Raw genomic sequence first — 17,540 nt, 5'->3', positions numbered from 1 at the left:
TCAAAATGGATCAAGGATCTTAATATCAGACCACAAACTCTAAAGTTGATACAGGAAAGAGTAGGAAATACTCTGGAGTTAGTAGGTATAGGTAAGAACTTTCTTAAGGAAACCCCAGCAGCACAGCAACTAAGAGATAGCATAGATAAATGGGTCCTCATAAAGCTAAAAAGCTTCTGTTCATCAAAAGAAATGGTCTCTAAACTGCAGAGAACACCTACAGAGTGGGAGAAAATATTTGCCAGCGATACATCAGACAAAGGACTGATAACCAGAATATATAGGGAACTTAAAAAACTAAATTCTGCCAAAACTCATGAACCAATAAAGAAATGGGCAAGTGAACTAAACAGAACTTTCTCAAAAGAAGAAATTCAAATGGCCAAAAAAACACATGAAAAAATGTTCACCATCTCTAGCAATAAAGGAAATGCAAATTAAAAACACACTAAGATTCCACCTCACCCCTGTTAGAATAGCCATCATTAACAACAACACCACCAACAGGTGTTGGCGAGGATGTGGGGAAAAAGGAACTCTCTTACACTGTTGGTAGGAATGTAAACTAGTACAACCACTCTGGAAAAAAAATCTGGAGGCCACTTAAAAAGCTAGACATTGATCTACCATTTGATCCAGCAATACCACTCTTGGGGATATACCCAAAAGACTGTGACACAGGTTACTCCAGAGGCACCTGCACACCCATGTTTATTGCGGCACTATTCACAATAGCCAAGTTATGGAAACAGCCAAGATGCCCCAGCACTGATGAATGGATTAAGAAAATGTGGTATCTATACACAATGGAATTTTATGCAGCCATGAAGAAGAACGAAATGTTATCATTCGCTGGTAAATGGATGTAATGGGAGAACATCATTCTGAGTGAGGTTAGCCTGGCCCAAAAGACCAAAAATCGTATGTTCTCCCTCATATGTGGACATTAGATCAAGGGCAAACACAACAATGGGATTGGACTTTGAGCACATGATAAAATCGAGAGCACACAAGGGAGGGATGAGTATAGGTAAGACACCTAAAAAATTAGCTAGCATTTGTTGCACTTAAAGCATAGAAACTAAAGCCGATACCATAAAAGCAACTGAGGCCAATAGGAAAAGGGGACCATGAAGTAGAGAAAAGGTTAGATCAAAAAGAATTAACCTAGAAGGTAACACCCATGCACAGGAAATCAATGTGAGTCAATGCCCTGTATAGCTATCCTTATCTCAACCAGAAAAAACCCTTGTTCCTTCCTGTTATTGCTTATACTCTCTCTACAACAAAATTAGAAATAAGGGCAAAATAGTTTCTGCTGGGTATTGGGGGGGGGAGAGGGAGGGGGCGGAGTGGGTGGTAAGGAAGGGGGTGGGGGCAGGGGGGAGAAATGACCCAAGCCTTGTATGGACATATGAATAATAAAAAATAAAAAGTAAAAAATAAAATAATTCCACCTAAAAAAAAGATGTAAGGTAATTATTAATGCCATTTTTCTAGTAGTAAAAATATATGAAATCTTGCCATTCTAAATAACATGGATGAATCTGAGGGACATTTTTGAAATGAAATCAGTCTGGCATAGACAGACAAATACTGTATGATTTCACTCATGCAGAATTAAAAAAAAATTGATGTAATAGAAATGAAGACTAGAACATACTTCAGATTGTGCCAAGTGTTTTTTCTGTGTTTATTTAGATGATGTATATCCTTTTATCTTTGTTTTGTAATATAGTGCATTATACTTATTTATAATTAATACATTTAATATAATTCATTCAGACATTAAGTAACATTTTGTACTTTGTGCATGATATGTGGGTTGTCTTTGACAGACAGACGATTTGGAGAGTGATCAGAAGGATGAAATAATTCCTAGTTAGTCATGGAGTTAAAATTCAACCACAAACTATTATGAAGTGTTTGAAATGGTTAAAGGTAATCTTTTGAGTTTTGAGAGACAAGAACATACAGACATTTCTCATAATGATATTTTCACTTCTGACTCAGAAAAAAAAAGGCTATCAAGGACATGAACCTAGAAAGCTAGATTTCCATCTACTTCAACTTCTATATAGTTTACTGTGAGCAACTAAAGAACATGTTGCTTCTGTACATATACTAGGCAAAAAATAGGACCCAGAGAAAATAAATACATCAGTTTCTATGCTCATATCATAAATGCATTCCACCAATGCTTGCTGGACCTGGCTTATAAACCTCAGAAATGAACTTTGTACTTACATTTGTAGTGTGTTTACTCATTCTGACCATGAAGGACCTTAAAATATATTAACATCAACTTCTTATCTATAATAAAAGGGTCAAATCTGATTGAATATATAGTAGTTCTCCTAATCTATTATTAATTTAGACATCTTAATGAATTGATATGATGTTAAGAACAGTTAACTGACAAACCATAAAAATTATACTTATTTCTTTTGGAAAGGATTATTTGGTTGGAAAAATTACAAAGAACTTCTAAATCAAAAGAAATGAAATACAAAAAAATGTATCTATACATTTTGCCTTACATATAATAGCCATTTGCACATTTTCTGTATATAAAATATTTTTCTGAATATTTTTGAAGTTTAAGTATTCTTGTTTGTAAAGAAAAGGTTTTTAAAAGTTGAAGAGTTGTAATTTTTTATTGGTATTTAATTCACAATATCTATCAAATAAACACTGCCTTTTATCATGTATTATTTCAGTGACTCTTGGATCTTGTAAACATTTTTATTGTTTGAATTACAAAGATTAATCTTTGAATTACAAACATTAAAGCTCATTTTTGACATGCTAATGTCAGAGCATACATATAGGTTTAATTTCCATTCTTTATGCATAAAACACCTTGTTATGATGTCTTTTATATTAGGCAAACATAAATATGGAAAAAGAAAATACATGTTTTATCATGAGGGAGAAATGTCAATCATGAGTTGAATAGTCAAAACTCATGATTCATTTCAAATTTTAAGATAGAGAAGTAAAAATTAAAGGAGTAAGATAACTCTTTAACATTAACTCTAAAAAAGTGAAGTCCATGCTTATTCAAAGTGGTTGAGCTCATTTTTTCTTATTATAGGTAACTAGCCACATGTACTTTAAACTCTTACTGACTCAGAGCTTACTTTATCTTTTGTAAACTTCACAGCACATGGTAAAAGTCACCCTAGCCTCATTTACATAAACTTCCTTATATAAATGATATAGTTAATTAAACAATTTATTACTAGAATTGGCATGGTGTTGGCTCAAAGACTTGTGGATGAAAAATGGTAATTACACAAGGCTTTTTGGTCACCATGATTGCTCTTTTCCTTCCCAGATTATTACTTTTACATTTAGAATGTTTTCAAATATTTCCTTTTCTAAGTGTCTCAGAAATATTTATCAATATGTATGTACTTCCAAAATGTGATGCTCATTTCTAATATATTTGGCCATTTGAATTGCTCCTTGCTTGTCTGTTCAACTCTCCTTGCAACACATTGGTTTCACTCTTGTTTTTGCCACCTGGTCTGCACACCTGCACATGGTGTTGCATAGGCTTGTAGACACCTAAAACAAGAACTCAGAATTTTCATGCTCATTTCCTTATTCTTTCAAGAAAAGCAGTCATCAGTTGCATTAGCATAAGTGACTCCTAGATGACTGCATGGAAGATTGCATTATAATCAAGAACACAAATTTTGCATTTCAGTGAGTGAAGTGGATCCACCATGGATAGCTGAGGTTAGAGACCAAAACATTTAAAAGCTCTGGTTTGTCTGAATGTATGATTTTTTTCTAACATTTTTTTCTTGAACAGGCAGAAATCATCTCATAGGAAGAAAATAAATGAGTGTCTTTAAAAATTTGTGATTACACACTTACAGTTTAGGTATAGAACAAAAACAAGATCATAGAATATGAGAGTGTTGGTGAAGATGTTGTAGCTTAACAGTGATATAGAGTAGACGTTCCCCAGGAATCACCTGATCACAGAGTTGGATTAAATTTCCCAACCTCACTGACGAATAGATTAAGAAAATGTGGTATCTACACACAATGGAATTTTATGCAGCCATGAAGAAGAACGAAATGTTATCATTCCCTGGTAAATGGATGGAATTGGAGAACATCATTCTGAGTGAGGTTAGCCTGGCCCAAAAGACCAAAAATCGTATGTTCTCCCTCATATGTGGACATTAGATCAAGGGCAAATACAACAATGGGATTGGACTTTGAGCATATGATAAAAGCGAGAGCACACAAGGGAGGGGTGAGGATAGGTAAGACACCTCAAAAATTAGCTAGCATTTGTTGCCCTTAACGCAGAGAAACTAAAGCAGATACCTTAAAGCAACTGAGGCCAATAGGAAAAGGGGACCAGGAACTAGAGAAAAGGTGAGATCAAAAAGAATTAACCTAGAAGGTAACAAACATGCACAGGAAATTAATGTGAGTCAACTCCCTGTATAGCTATCCTTATCTCAACCAGCAAAAACCCTTGTTCCTTCCTATTATGGCTTATACTCTCTCTACAACAAAATTAGAAATAAGGGCAAAATAGTTTCTGCTGGGTATTGAGGGGGTAGAGGGGAGAGGGAGGGGGCAGAGTGGGTGGTAAGGGAGGTGGTGGGGTAGGGGGGAGAAATGACCCAAGCCTTGTATGCACATATGAATAATAAAATAATAAAAATAAATAAATAAATAAATAAATAAATAAATAATTTCCCAACCTCTCCTTCAGGTGAGTGTGCACATGTGACTGAGTGGTAAGTGGCAACCAATGATGTGCACGGATTCTTCCAGAACTTCCTATAACAATCTAACATATGCACTGTGCTTTCTTCTTTTTCATTGCCTTGCTGAATGAAGAAGACAAAGAAGTGGATTGCCCAAATTTTCTTTTGACCAACATTTACTGGAGTGGGAATGGGAGAATTTGATGGCCTGGACACACCAAGGGGAGAAAACACCACCACCTCTAACCTATTACCCCTCAAATCCCACAGTTCTCCTTAGCTAAAAGATCAAAATTTTCAATCATATCCATTTATTACTCTAGCAAACAACAGAGAAAAACTATGGTCTCATTACACTTCAAACATCAAAGACTAGATAGTCCATATTTCTTTCTTTGCCTGTAAATAACAAGTCACCCTGCCTTCGTAACAAGGCAGAGCCTGAGAAAAGAAGCTGAAGGAACTTCCAACAGTATAAACCTAAGAAATTCAAACTATAGTACATCACAAGTTGAAAACAGAGGCAAAGAGAAATCTTGAAACAAATTAAGGGAAATGACACCTCACTTACTTATAGGGAATAATCTGAAGGACATCACATATGCTACCAGAAAGCATGAAACCAAGGCTGGGGTATGACTCAGTGGGAGAACAACACTTGGCTAGCTTGTGCAATGCCCTGGTTTTGATCCCTACCACTCAAAAAAATAAAAAGAGAAAGAATGAAATGATATAGTATTTTAAAAAAATGTTCGAAAGGAAGAACCTATACTCTGAATCATATACAAAAGAAAAATATCTTTCAAAAATGAAGAATTAAAATTCTCTCCTATGAAGGATATCTAATGGAATTTTTCACCCATACAGTAATCCTAAAAGAAGGGTCAAATAAAATTCTCACAACAGAAAGGTAAATGAACATCAGGAAGAAAGAACAATAGGAATAATAAAAATTGGGGTACATACAGTGTACATATAGTGCATTTTCTTTCTCCTCTCATGCTTTGTAAGTTTCTGAGCCACAAACTTAACATCTCTGTACTTAAGTGTATGATAATCTCACACATAACTAACATTTTATAAAAGGTTTGTCTACATAAACCAAAAAATGTACAAAAGACATAAATTGACAGTTTGCTGGGATGCTACAATGATAAAAATGACTTAAGAATATTTTTAAAAAGCTCAAATTTATTTCTCCCTTTTTGAGGTACTCGGTATTGAACCCAGGGTCACAAGCATGCTGCCAGCTAAGCCACACCTGCAACCCCCTTATTTTTCTATTTTTTTTGAGATAAGTTCTCACTAACTTTGCCCAGGCTGGCCTCAAACTCCCAATCCTCTTACCCACGTCTCCTTATTAGCTGGAATTACTGGTGTCTGGTACCATGCCCAGCTTCCACATTACTCTTTCCCAAAAAAAGACAAACAGTAAGTTTCTGGAGCTATAATTTCTCACATATAAGATTGGTAAAATTGCACAAGCCTACCACCTTCCATTATTGGTAAACAGTTATTGGTAAGGCTCTCCTGCATGTGCTACTGATGGGAGTAATGGTACCCTATGTGGAGTGTAAGTCACCAATATCTAATTAAATGATCTACACATTTATACCATAATACATCAGTCCCACCTCTAAGAATTTATCCTAAAATACCCTCTCAAATATATGTAATGTACAAGGTTAGTAATTATGACATTGTCATACAAAAACTTTGGAAAAAGCTAAATATCAAAGAGAATATTTGAATAAACTAATTTTATCCACAAAATAGAACATCATAGAGCTATGAAAAGAACATATATGTCAATAAACTGATAATCACAATTTTGTGGATGAATTTAAAAAAATGAATATGAAAAAAATGTTGCCACTTTGTTCTATCATGGTAGAGGCACTGTGTGGATACATACAGCACATGGGTATAATGCACTTATTGATCTAATTGTCAGTTTGTTATTCATACTTCAAGAATTTTTCTTGGCCTTAAGTCTTCACTTCCATTGCTTAATTGAACTTCAAACACTGGCTTTGCAGCAACAGAAACTTAAGAGAAACTAAATAGAAACTGCCTAGAAAGCCATGATAAGGGACCTTCAAAGTCCTTGCTGCTAAACCTGATGATGCTAATTCTCAGCAATTTTGTCAAAGCAAAGAACATTTTTTCATGCGTTCTTTTTAAATCTATAGTTTTAGATGTTTTCAAAAAATCAGTTTTAGACTTGTAAAAAACACTATGAATAACAACTTTAAAAAAATTAATCAATTGCCAGGTATACTAGGGTTATCTAGAGAAACAACAATAGGAAATTATCTATGTATCTATGATCCATCATTGCTATCTGATTTTCTCTCTACCCTCTCTCTTTATCATCTATAGCTATTCTATCTTCCTAACAGTCATAGCTGTAGCTGTAACATATCTGTGTATCATCTCAACCTACTTATCATCTAACCACCTGACTATAGATTTGCCTATGATTAGCCCTAAGGTTTGGCTCTTACACTATGTAAGCTGAGAAGTTCAATATCTGCATTCCCCACTCTGGGACCCCAGAGGACTCCTGGTCTACATGTGCATAAGATCATATTGTGCTCTCTTCAGGTCAGGAAGGCCTCTGTTATTCAAACTTTTTATTCTATTCAGGTCCCCAATTGATTGGATGGGGGTCATTCATGTTAGAGAGAGCCCTATGCCCTATGCTTTATCAATCTATCACTCAAATGCTGATGTCCTCCAAATGCAAGCTGACAGACACACCCAACTAATGCTCCCCAAATATCAAGGAAGCATGGCTTTTAAGTGTCAACTTCACATTTAAAATTACCCATACCATTCCATCTTCATCAGTGAAGCATAATATGGAGACAATATACCTCTCTGCATAGCTAAAACATGAAAGTATTGATTTTAATAGAGCCAATTATATTTTCAACATATTTTCCACAATTCAATTTTTCACAAATTGCATGTGTATGTTCAATGTTATATATGATAGAAAAAGCATAAGATTCAAGATATTTGGATTCAAGGTGGAGTACGGTAGTTATGCATATAATACCAGCTTCCTAGAGATCAGGGATTGTGGTTCAAGGTCAGCCCAGGCAAAAAGTTAGGGAGAACCCATCTCAACAAATTATCATGGTTATAAATCCAGCTACGCAGAAGGATCAAGGTCAAGGTAAGGCAAACACATGAGATTCCATCCAAAAAAAAAAAAAAGCAAAAATGACTGAGGGTGTGACTCTAGTGGATAGAGCACTTGTCACACAAGGTCAAAACCCTGAGTTCAACTCCCTATAACAACAAGAAAAAAGAAAATTAATTTGGGTTCAAAGCCAGTTTTTTTTTGTTTCTAAGTATCCTTTCAACAATAAACATTTCCTAAACATTTGAAGTTCCTACTTCCTTATTGTCTTCTAATGATTTAAATTAATATTGTGAGATGCTATTTCTTGAACATTTCTTTTTTTCAAGTAGGGTGGGGCTCTAACCACATTGGTTCAATTCTTAAAACAATCTCACAAAGACAAATCTATTATCTCCGTGTTGTATATGAGAAAGCAAAGTTGGAATTATTACTTAAATTTTCTATCTGTTAAATGAAAGCATAGTGATATGAACCTTAATATCTCTTTTCCAGATATTATATATATATATATATATATATATATATATATATATATATATATACACTCCTTGAAATTCAAATACACAGTATTCCCATAATCAATACACATTAACAATAAACAAAAAAGTGGTGGTGTCTGTCCCTGGGTTTATTCCTTACTTGTATGAAAAGCTACATTTTTGGATGCACTTTTATGACTATGCAATGATAGTTTTAGGATCTAACCACAAATAAGGCAAGAACCCCTACACATTTTTTAGAAATAATTTTCTTGCTAATGGGTTTCTCTTGGTTTACTTCCAAGAAGGATAAAGAAAACCAACTTTTTCATGTTTTTAATTTAATAATGTTAAACTGTAGAATTCAATTTATAATGTTTTTCAATTTACTTTTTTCACTACCAGTAATTTTATTCTCAAAATTCTTAACAAAAAAACAGTGTAAAGAAAGAATTCACAAGATAAATCTGCATTTGTTCTGGATTTATATATTAGTTCTAAAGGATCATAACACTTCTCATTATTGACTTATAACAGCTAGTAGAGCTTCTCCTTAAAAGTGTTTGTGGTTACTTCCATGTATAATTTAATTTCACATATTATTTAATAATGACAAAGTCACTATTTTGCAATGAAGGAATAATATGTTGACTTAATGAAGGTTAATGTTGTCCCAAGTTTCCTTAGTTTATCTGTATTTTTCCACTGTGTTTTAGAAATTCCACCTACCCAAGTCTCATGGCATCTAAAGTAGAGGGTGTTATCCTGAAACTGGACTTAGGTGTCTCAATGAGATCACTGTCACCCTCTCCTCCCCATTTCTCACCTTCAGTGATACCACATCGATAACTTGGGATCTGCCTGGTGGGAGTGTTACATGGTGCACATTGCCTCAGCTTTTAGACAAACCAGTTTACTAGCTGTGTACAGATCACAATTCAGAGGAAAAATAAAATAATGAAGGTACTTTTACCTACAATGAAGAAAATTTGGAAATTATCAACTAAAAAGGTACAAAATATTATATATATTGAATATACTAAAATATGTACAGCTTAGCACATTTTAGGTGAATGAGTGAAGGCTTTCTGAGCCATATGGGAAAGTTACAGAAAATGTTAAGCCTGAGTATTGGTCATTTGGTAAAGACAATCAGTCGCAATGTTTACGTAGTAGACAGCATGGTAGGTAATGCCAAATGGCAGTATGTTTTGCTTTTAAAATAGCTATCCGTATATCAACTAGCAAAACCACTGTGTATTTCTTAGTATTGCTTATGTCTTCTCTTCAACAAAATTGGAGAAAAGGGCAGAACAGGTTCTGCCTGGAAGCGAGGAGGGTGGGCGGAAAAGGAAGGTGTGTGGAGCACTGGGGAAAAATGTCCCAAACAATGTATGCACATAGGAGTAAATGAATAAACAAACCAAAAAATAAACCTTTAAAGAACAAAAAAAATGTTTTAAAGACCTCGAAAAATGTTTTCATAATCTATTTTTAAAGGTAATTGTTAGCCTTGTCACACTTTCTGTTTGACCCACCGATGTAAATAAAGGAGATAAAAAAAGGACAAGCTCAATGGAAAATATACCTTATCTCATCTTGGTTTACTTTTCAATTTCTGAAAATGAATTTATCTGGCACAAAGCAAAAACTTTTAGCAGATTAAATGTACAAAATATAAAGTAGTTTTGCACAAAACACAAAATATATTAGATGTGCAATTGGGTGAAATCTTTATTTTTGCCAAGAAGAGTTGTGTGCTTTCTACTCAGCTCACATAGCAAAACTTGCATGGTGAATTTTGATGTATCATCCAAACTGTTACCCACTATTTACAAATACTCAGGGTCCTGAAAAGAATATATTAGCTGCTAATTCATAAATCCAGCCTCACTGTGGACTCATCTATCTGCTTGATTCTGTTTTTCAATAACAATGGTGCTCTTCCACTCAGTGGCAAGAGGCTTACTTCAGCAGCCTGCAACCATGGATGGAAAGGCTTAAGTATACATTCCCTCCCCCCACCATGGTATTGAATTCAAGTAGCTTCAGTTTTGCCTTTTCTGTATTCTGTTTCATTTAAAATATGAGGGTAGGATTTTTGCCCAATGTGTGCTGCAGAGAGATTTCTCTAGTGTGTCAGTCTCAGCAGCTTTGTGATTGACCCTGACTTCAGGAACCATAGGGAGGACACCTAGATGGATGAGCAGTGGGAAATGGCCATGTAATTTCAGTCATTTTATCTTCATTGCCATTGATTCATTTTTCTGCTTCCTGCAACTCATAATTGAGCAAGTAACAACTGCAAGGGAAGTGAGTGCTAGTGGCAAAGTAGTTTTGATTCCATCAACAGCCCAAGAGTACCTGTCACTGCAGGCGAAGCAGATCCATGGGACTGCAGGCATGTCCCAGAGTTGTAGAAGCCTGGCACATTCCGTGCATGGACTCTTAAGTTGAAGAAAATTGAGCAAGCAAGACAGCAGCAGCAGGCACACCTATAGAAACCCCCATCAAGACAAAAGATGGAGCTCTTTGGTTGAACAGGACATAGATATTAGCCACAGCTCCAACTAAGAAACTGAGGTGGTGTTGATCTTAGCAGCGGGGCAGAAGAACAGAGGTAGGGAGAGAGGAAATTATTGCTTTTACTTTTCATTAAAATAACATCTATCTGCACAATTCTCCAGTTAGCATCTATTTTTCCCAGCATTTGGTATACTTTTTCTTTTCAGGAAATAAAAAATGTAAAGTCTGTGGCTTTGATGCATGTTATCTGTTAAGTGATTCTTGTTTCTGGCTATCAATCTTTATTTCTCAATATTCTCAAACTTCATGGCTTTTCTTCATTCAGACTAATCTGTTGGTAAGAACAAAGTTATGAGTTATAAGTTTCCCACCTCAGCACCATAAAGCAAGCTGTTCAGACCATTCTTACTGCCAGTGGAAGCCTCTAATATTGTGTGACACAGGACCACATCTACTTCCTCATTAAAATGAGCATGCTTTCTTTCAAACTTACACCTACCCTGGAGGACAGGGTTTGGCTTCATAAGATGGGCTTTGATACCAAGCAGGGTAGGTTCTGCCATTCTTAAAGAAAATGTGGGTGCTGCAATTTAAAACATGCAAGATTCAGCCTTGATGTGCTGATGCATAACAAACAAACCCAAGAACCCAGAGTGTTCAGGTGCCAGATGTGGAAAAGATAGTTCCTGTTAAAAATTACATTAAAAAATTAAAGTCACTAATACTGCCTGACATCTCCATCTCTTCTTTGAGTCCTGTCAAGTAGTTAGGTAGTGCAACAGGTCTGATAAACTATAATCAGTTTTAGAAACAACAAGAATGATAGATATGTAAGCATATTCCCTGGACTTACCTAATAACCATAAAATGTAAATAAAGTTTGCATCTAATATTAATGTAGTATCTATTGTGATAAAGAATTATACAATTATTGTATAGAAATGCTGAATTCTTTCCCTTTAGAATCTGATTCTCTCATCATAAAAAAATTATGACCTATGCAAGAACTGAGGGGAGACAATATTTTTAATATGTGAGGGACCCATTACGTGCACAGTGATCTCTAGAGCACTGGTTCACTTTTATTTCTATAAAGGTATCATCACAGGGACACCTACCCATTGTCTTAAGCCTGTATCCTCACCTACAACCTGCAGCATGTTACAGAGAATCAAGATCCCAGTTCAGCCATGCACATGGAAGATCCCAGACACAGGATGCACACCTGAGAGCTGTTCTAGACCAGTCATGAGTTTCCCCAAGTATGCACTGAATTCCTGACACTAGAGAGGGAAAGAAAGTGACTTACTCAACATCAAAGTGGGTTGGATGAAAGCTGACGTAGAGCTTCAGGAGTCTGCAGGAATCTATAGCAGGCAGGTTCACCCATAGCAAATCCAGCCAACAGCATAGCCAGTGAACAAGGGATAGAGTTAAAGAGAGAACAGAAAGACTGTTTCTCCCAAGAGCTCCAGGGCCTCCCTGAGGATTTAGAGTCATTTACAGGCCAATCCTTCCACCATCATCTACTAGACAACTGTCCTTAGATATGTAGAAGAGAGAAAATGAGATGTTTAAGTTTTAAAATAAACTTAATCTCCCAAAATAAATTGTGAATCATTTTTATTCCAACAAGTTTACTGGATAGAATCTATCTAATTAAATAAGCTTTTCTCCCTTTCCTTATCATTCTCCATCTTTTGCTTATTGATACATAGAATAGAGAACCTGTATTTTCTCAATGCAACTGAGTACTAACACGAGTTGAATTTTTGCAATTCCAACATGTAACTTAAATGTATGGAACAAATGTTAACTCTTAAGAGCATTTTGAGACATCTCAAGTAAATTTCTAAGTGTATGACATAGATGTTTAAGAAGTCGACATTCCTATAAAGCTAATTTTGAGCAGTGGTTAGGAGTCTTGAAGGTAGAGGTCAAGTCAAATCCCAGTTTCATCCCAATTCACTGTCGAGAAAGGCAATTGAGATCTCTGGATCTTGAACATTAGTGCCTAAATTATTGCATATATGAATCTCTTATACTTACTGCTGACACATAGAGTTCAGAAAATGAAAGGTGTTATTATTACAAACATTTAGAAATGACTAGTAGAGATCAAATCAAGAAATTTAAAAATATTAAGGTTTAAATGTATTCTACATTTTCAAAAGTGTTTGCCCCCTAAAAATGTTTCTATATTTTAATATTTCAGTAATTGGAGTGGTCTTTTCATCTCATCAATATTTTAAAGCAAATATTTTGAAGACACAAAATAAAACAAACAATAAAAGCAAAAATGTGGTGTACTGTGAAGACTTTATGGTTACAGCAAGATGAAAAAACTGTGGAGAAATAAATCACCTATAATTCTATTTGTTACCAACATTTCCTTTGAAAAGTTGCCATTTTATTAAAATTTTGTAGGGTTTCAATGTGTGAACTGAGAAATAAGTGGTGTATACCATTACTATCACTTGAAAGGGAAAATGCTATCTCAAATTTCAATGCTAATGGTATTCTCCTTATTTGCATTATGACTGAGCTACTGCAAGCCACAGACAACACAGTTAAATAAAATCCAGAATGCTTCAAAGAGAAATACACTCAATTGTCATAAATTAGCATTTTTTTCTTACATTGTACACCTGAGTAATTCTTTCAAATTTCCTGAAAAATTTATACTTTTGGCATAATGATGTACTTATTGTATTTGCAAGACAAGAAAAGAATACTGCTAACCACTATCCTGAAGAGCTCATGTGATAAACTTTAGAACAACTATAGATAAACTGTAGAACAACATTATTCTGGCTTCTAACTGTTCATTTAAATCTGTCCTTTTGCTGGTCATCCATGTTATGTTCCATCATACACAACTTCAAATCTCACTGGCTTAACACACTCATGCTCACACACACAAACACACACACACACACACACACACACATTTCGCCTGAATGGATGAGAACCACATGTGGACATTAAGGGGCCCTGCTCTATAAACCCAATTCCAGGACCCAGGTGCATATGTGAAGACACCACCTGAAACAGTTGGCCTTCAAAGCTATTAATGAGGCAATAGAGGACAAAGTCCATCTGAGGAATATTTTATGAGCCTGGTGTTAAAGTGAGATGGATCATTTCTGCCTGTCTTCCATTGACTAGAACCTGCTCATAAAACATCTGCACTCCCATATTCATTGAATCATTATTCACAGTAGCCCAGGGACCCATCTGCAGATGAATGAACAATGAAATTGTGACATATATTTGGTTGAATGTACTCCCACTTTAAAAAAGAAAGATATCTTGCCATTTGCAGCAACATAAATGAAACCAGAGGACATTATATTAAGTTGAATAAGCCAGAAAAAGAAAGAAAAATATTACGTGATCTCACTTATATATGGAATCTACAACAAAAAGTAAAATTAGATGCACAAAAACAAAATATGGAAAGGTCATCAGGATAAGAGATATAAGGAAAAGTATAAATAATTATAGGACAAATAATTCTAGACATCTTCTTAGCATTGAGAATCATAATTGATATCTTTTCATTGTATAATAGACATTTGTTAATAGATCTTAGGTACTCTTACTATTAAAAAAGAAAGGTTATGGATGCAATAACGGATAGGTTAATTTACTAACAAGAGTGCTCACCTTTAAAAATATATGTGTGCAAACCATGTGTCACACTTTAAATATATACAATGAAAAATGAATGCATATATTTTAAAGTCATACATATTTGCAACATATGAACTTTCAAGGAAATGCAGTCTTTTTCTGTTTTCAGGCAGAAAATAAAAGTTTGGCAAACATATTATTAGACTCCTGCTTTACTCCGTGACCCTGTAGTTCTTCTTGACAGCTAGGTAGACTCTGTAGCTTGGAGGTGAGGTAATACCAATCAGCTCTGTTGTGCAAGCAACCCATCTGAAAAACCTTCCCAGATTCTTCACCACTCTATCTTGATGAGAACAGAAAAATTGATCCTATCATAATGTCCTCTCCTAGCTCCCCGTAAGCAGAGCTTTTTGAACACTTGGTGGGTTGGAAATCTCTTCATTGTATCTATTCTATGCAAACTCTTAAAGGTGAACCAACTAAAGCACTCTCTAACCCTTAGATGCTCTCATAGATTACCCATCACTCTGCCTGCTGTGTATGGAACCAAGAAGACACAGCACTCTTTTCTTACCTCAGATTTCCTCTTCTTTTGCTAGGCTAGAAGTGCATATCTGGTTTTATTTCCCTACATTTTGAAATTCTGTATTGTGTTGAAATGCATCTCTTTGGGATGATGGCACTATCATTGTAGCATCAGGCAAATCTGAAGCTAAAGTGTGGCATTATATCACCCCCTTGTATTTAATGAATTTTCTCCCTAATAAGTTTTCTCAAGGTTCTCTGATTTGGAACAAAGGTCAAATGTTTTGAGTAACATATTTTTTATCACCTTTGAGTTGTTTGATAGAGATGATTCCTACAGTTGAAAAGAGATCTCTTCAGTGTGACTCAGAATAATAGGAAGTTTACAATTAATTAGCAAACTGCACTGAGTGTCTCATCTGTGCCAAGCATTGAACTACTGGCTGTGAAAGTAAACTGCTGTCAACATCGTTATAAACTATCAGAGAAAATTGACTGAAAACAATTAATACTGACACTTTATGCTACCAAAGGAGTGGAAACTGGAAATGGATAATAATATTAGATTTGGATTAAGGATAACATCATATTAACCGGATTAAAACATTGCTAACAATGCCCTTCAATAACAAGCTCACATTCCTCCTTCCAAACAAATCATCACAACTCTCACACCTGGCCATTTTCACAGGACTCTTAATAGAGCATGTGTCAATGTCTGCTCTCCCTGTTAAAAGGAAGGCTTGCTTTCAGTCAGAAATTAAATGGATTCAGATAGAGCTAAATTGCCTTAATGACAAGCTAATGGCATTTGAGAAATATTCAGACCAAAATGCTTTCTTACACTCTGAATATCAGACAAGTAACAAACAACTGTCTACATCTATCTACCCATTCCTGTTAACAAGAAAAAAAGTCCACAGGTTCTACTGCAACCATTATGCATGTTTATTGCAGGGTTGTTGCCAACATGCTAAGTGATATTTTCACTTAGATTAAGAAAATTCCTTTAATTTTGTAGATTATTAAAATTGTGATGAATGTGTATTATATGTAGCAAAAGATTTTCTGCAATAATTGAGATGATCTTATGAGCTTCCTTTTTGTATTAATATCCTGACTTTCATTAAGTAGTATTCAATTTTCAATCCATCAGCTTTGTTCAATCAACTTTGCTTTTCTTCCTTAAACGTTTGATCAATATGTGCTACCCTTTCTACATATTGCTCTCTTGGAACTTGCTATCTTTAAAAAGTCATGTTCCTAGAAGAGTTTTGTCTTGCTCTCTTTCCCTTCCTTCCTCTGTCTTCCCTCCTTCATTCTTTCCAGCCTTCCAATTACCCCTTTTTCTTTCCCTCTCTCTTTCCTTCTCTCTTCTCTTCTCTTCTCTCTCTTCTTTCCCCTTTCTACATATTCATCCTCCTCCTCCTCTTTATCCTCTTTTCCTATCCCTTCTCTCTCCCTTTTGCTCTCTCAAAATCTTTGTGGATTTTTAAATGCAAATTCTGCTGATGATATAAAGGGAATTTGTGTCTCAGACCTTTCTACATTCTGAAAGAATTTATGTAAGCTAAATTCTATTTCTTCCTCACAATTTTGACAGAATTAACCAGTGAAAGAATTTGTCTTTGAACTTTCCATTAAATACACTTTTTAAGTTGCAACTTCAATGGCATTACCTGTTGTTTCAAATTTTATTTTTTAAATTTCTTCTGTTAGACATAAATTTTAATTTTTGAACTTTAAATTTATATATAAACTATTAGTTGCATTGATGATAAATTATTCAAATATGTTTTCACTATGATCATTTCTATAGGCTATGTAGTGATGCTCATATTTCATTCATGATAATTATAATCTTTGTGTTTGCTGTTTTTTATCTTGATTAGTCTCAATAAGAAGTGTTTATCAGGCCTCCTGGTGCTTACTACAGGCTGTGTTCTGATGCTGACTATGTAGATAATTGAACCAATGTAAACCTACCCCAAATGCACCTCTGCCTGGACCCTGGGCCAGGTCTGAATTGTGAATTGGAAGAAATGGGGAGGGAGAGAAAGAAGTGTTTATGATTGTTATTAATAAATTCGTAAAATAAACTTTTGTGTAGTTTCTCTATTTACTTTTTAATATTTCTTTTATTTATGTCTCATGACTATATTTTCCAATTCTTCTGAAGTCTTTGAAAATTTTTTGTTCTTTATTTTCTTGCTTTTTTGGTGTAAAGCTTAAGTCATCAATTTCCAACTGTTTTCTCTTCAATTTATGTATTTAAAGCAATAAATTTCCTCTAATCTTTGCTTTAATTGTACTCCATGTTTTCATATATGTCCTTTTCTAGTTCAGTTCAAAAGTACTCTGATTTTGTTATGATCATTTTTGTTGCTCATAGAATATTTAGAATTAGTTTTCTTGTTTGTCAAATTTAGACATTAGATTTCTTTTTGTTAATTTCTAGTTTGATGACATTCTGATCGA

The 17,540-nt window shown here is 34.8% G+C and overlaps 1 non-coding gene across 1 annotated transcript; it reads left to right on the top strand.

Annotated features, from left to right (window-relative positions):
- Positions 1 to 16,976: 16,976 nt before the first annotated feature.
- On the top strand, positions 16,977 to 17,108 carry LOC141417746 (small nucleolar RNA SNORA51). The gene has a single exon (XR_012442382.1). It is a non-coding gene; the product is annotated as a small nucleolar RNA SNORA51 (small nucleolar RNA).
- Positions 17,109 to 17,540: the final 432 nt, after the last annotated feature.

This window comes from Castor canadensis, chromosome 15 (genome assembly GCF_047511655.1).
Source record: "Castor canadensis chromosome 15, mCasCan1.hap1v2, whole genome shotgun sequence".
In the NCBI taxonomy this organism is placed as follows: domain Eukaryota; kingdom Metazoa; phylum Chordata; class Mammalia; order Rodentia; family Castoridae; genus Castor; species Castor canadensis.
This window is presented reverse-complemented; position numbering and strand designations above follow the sequence as displayed.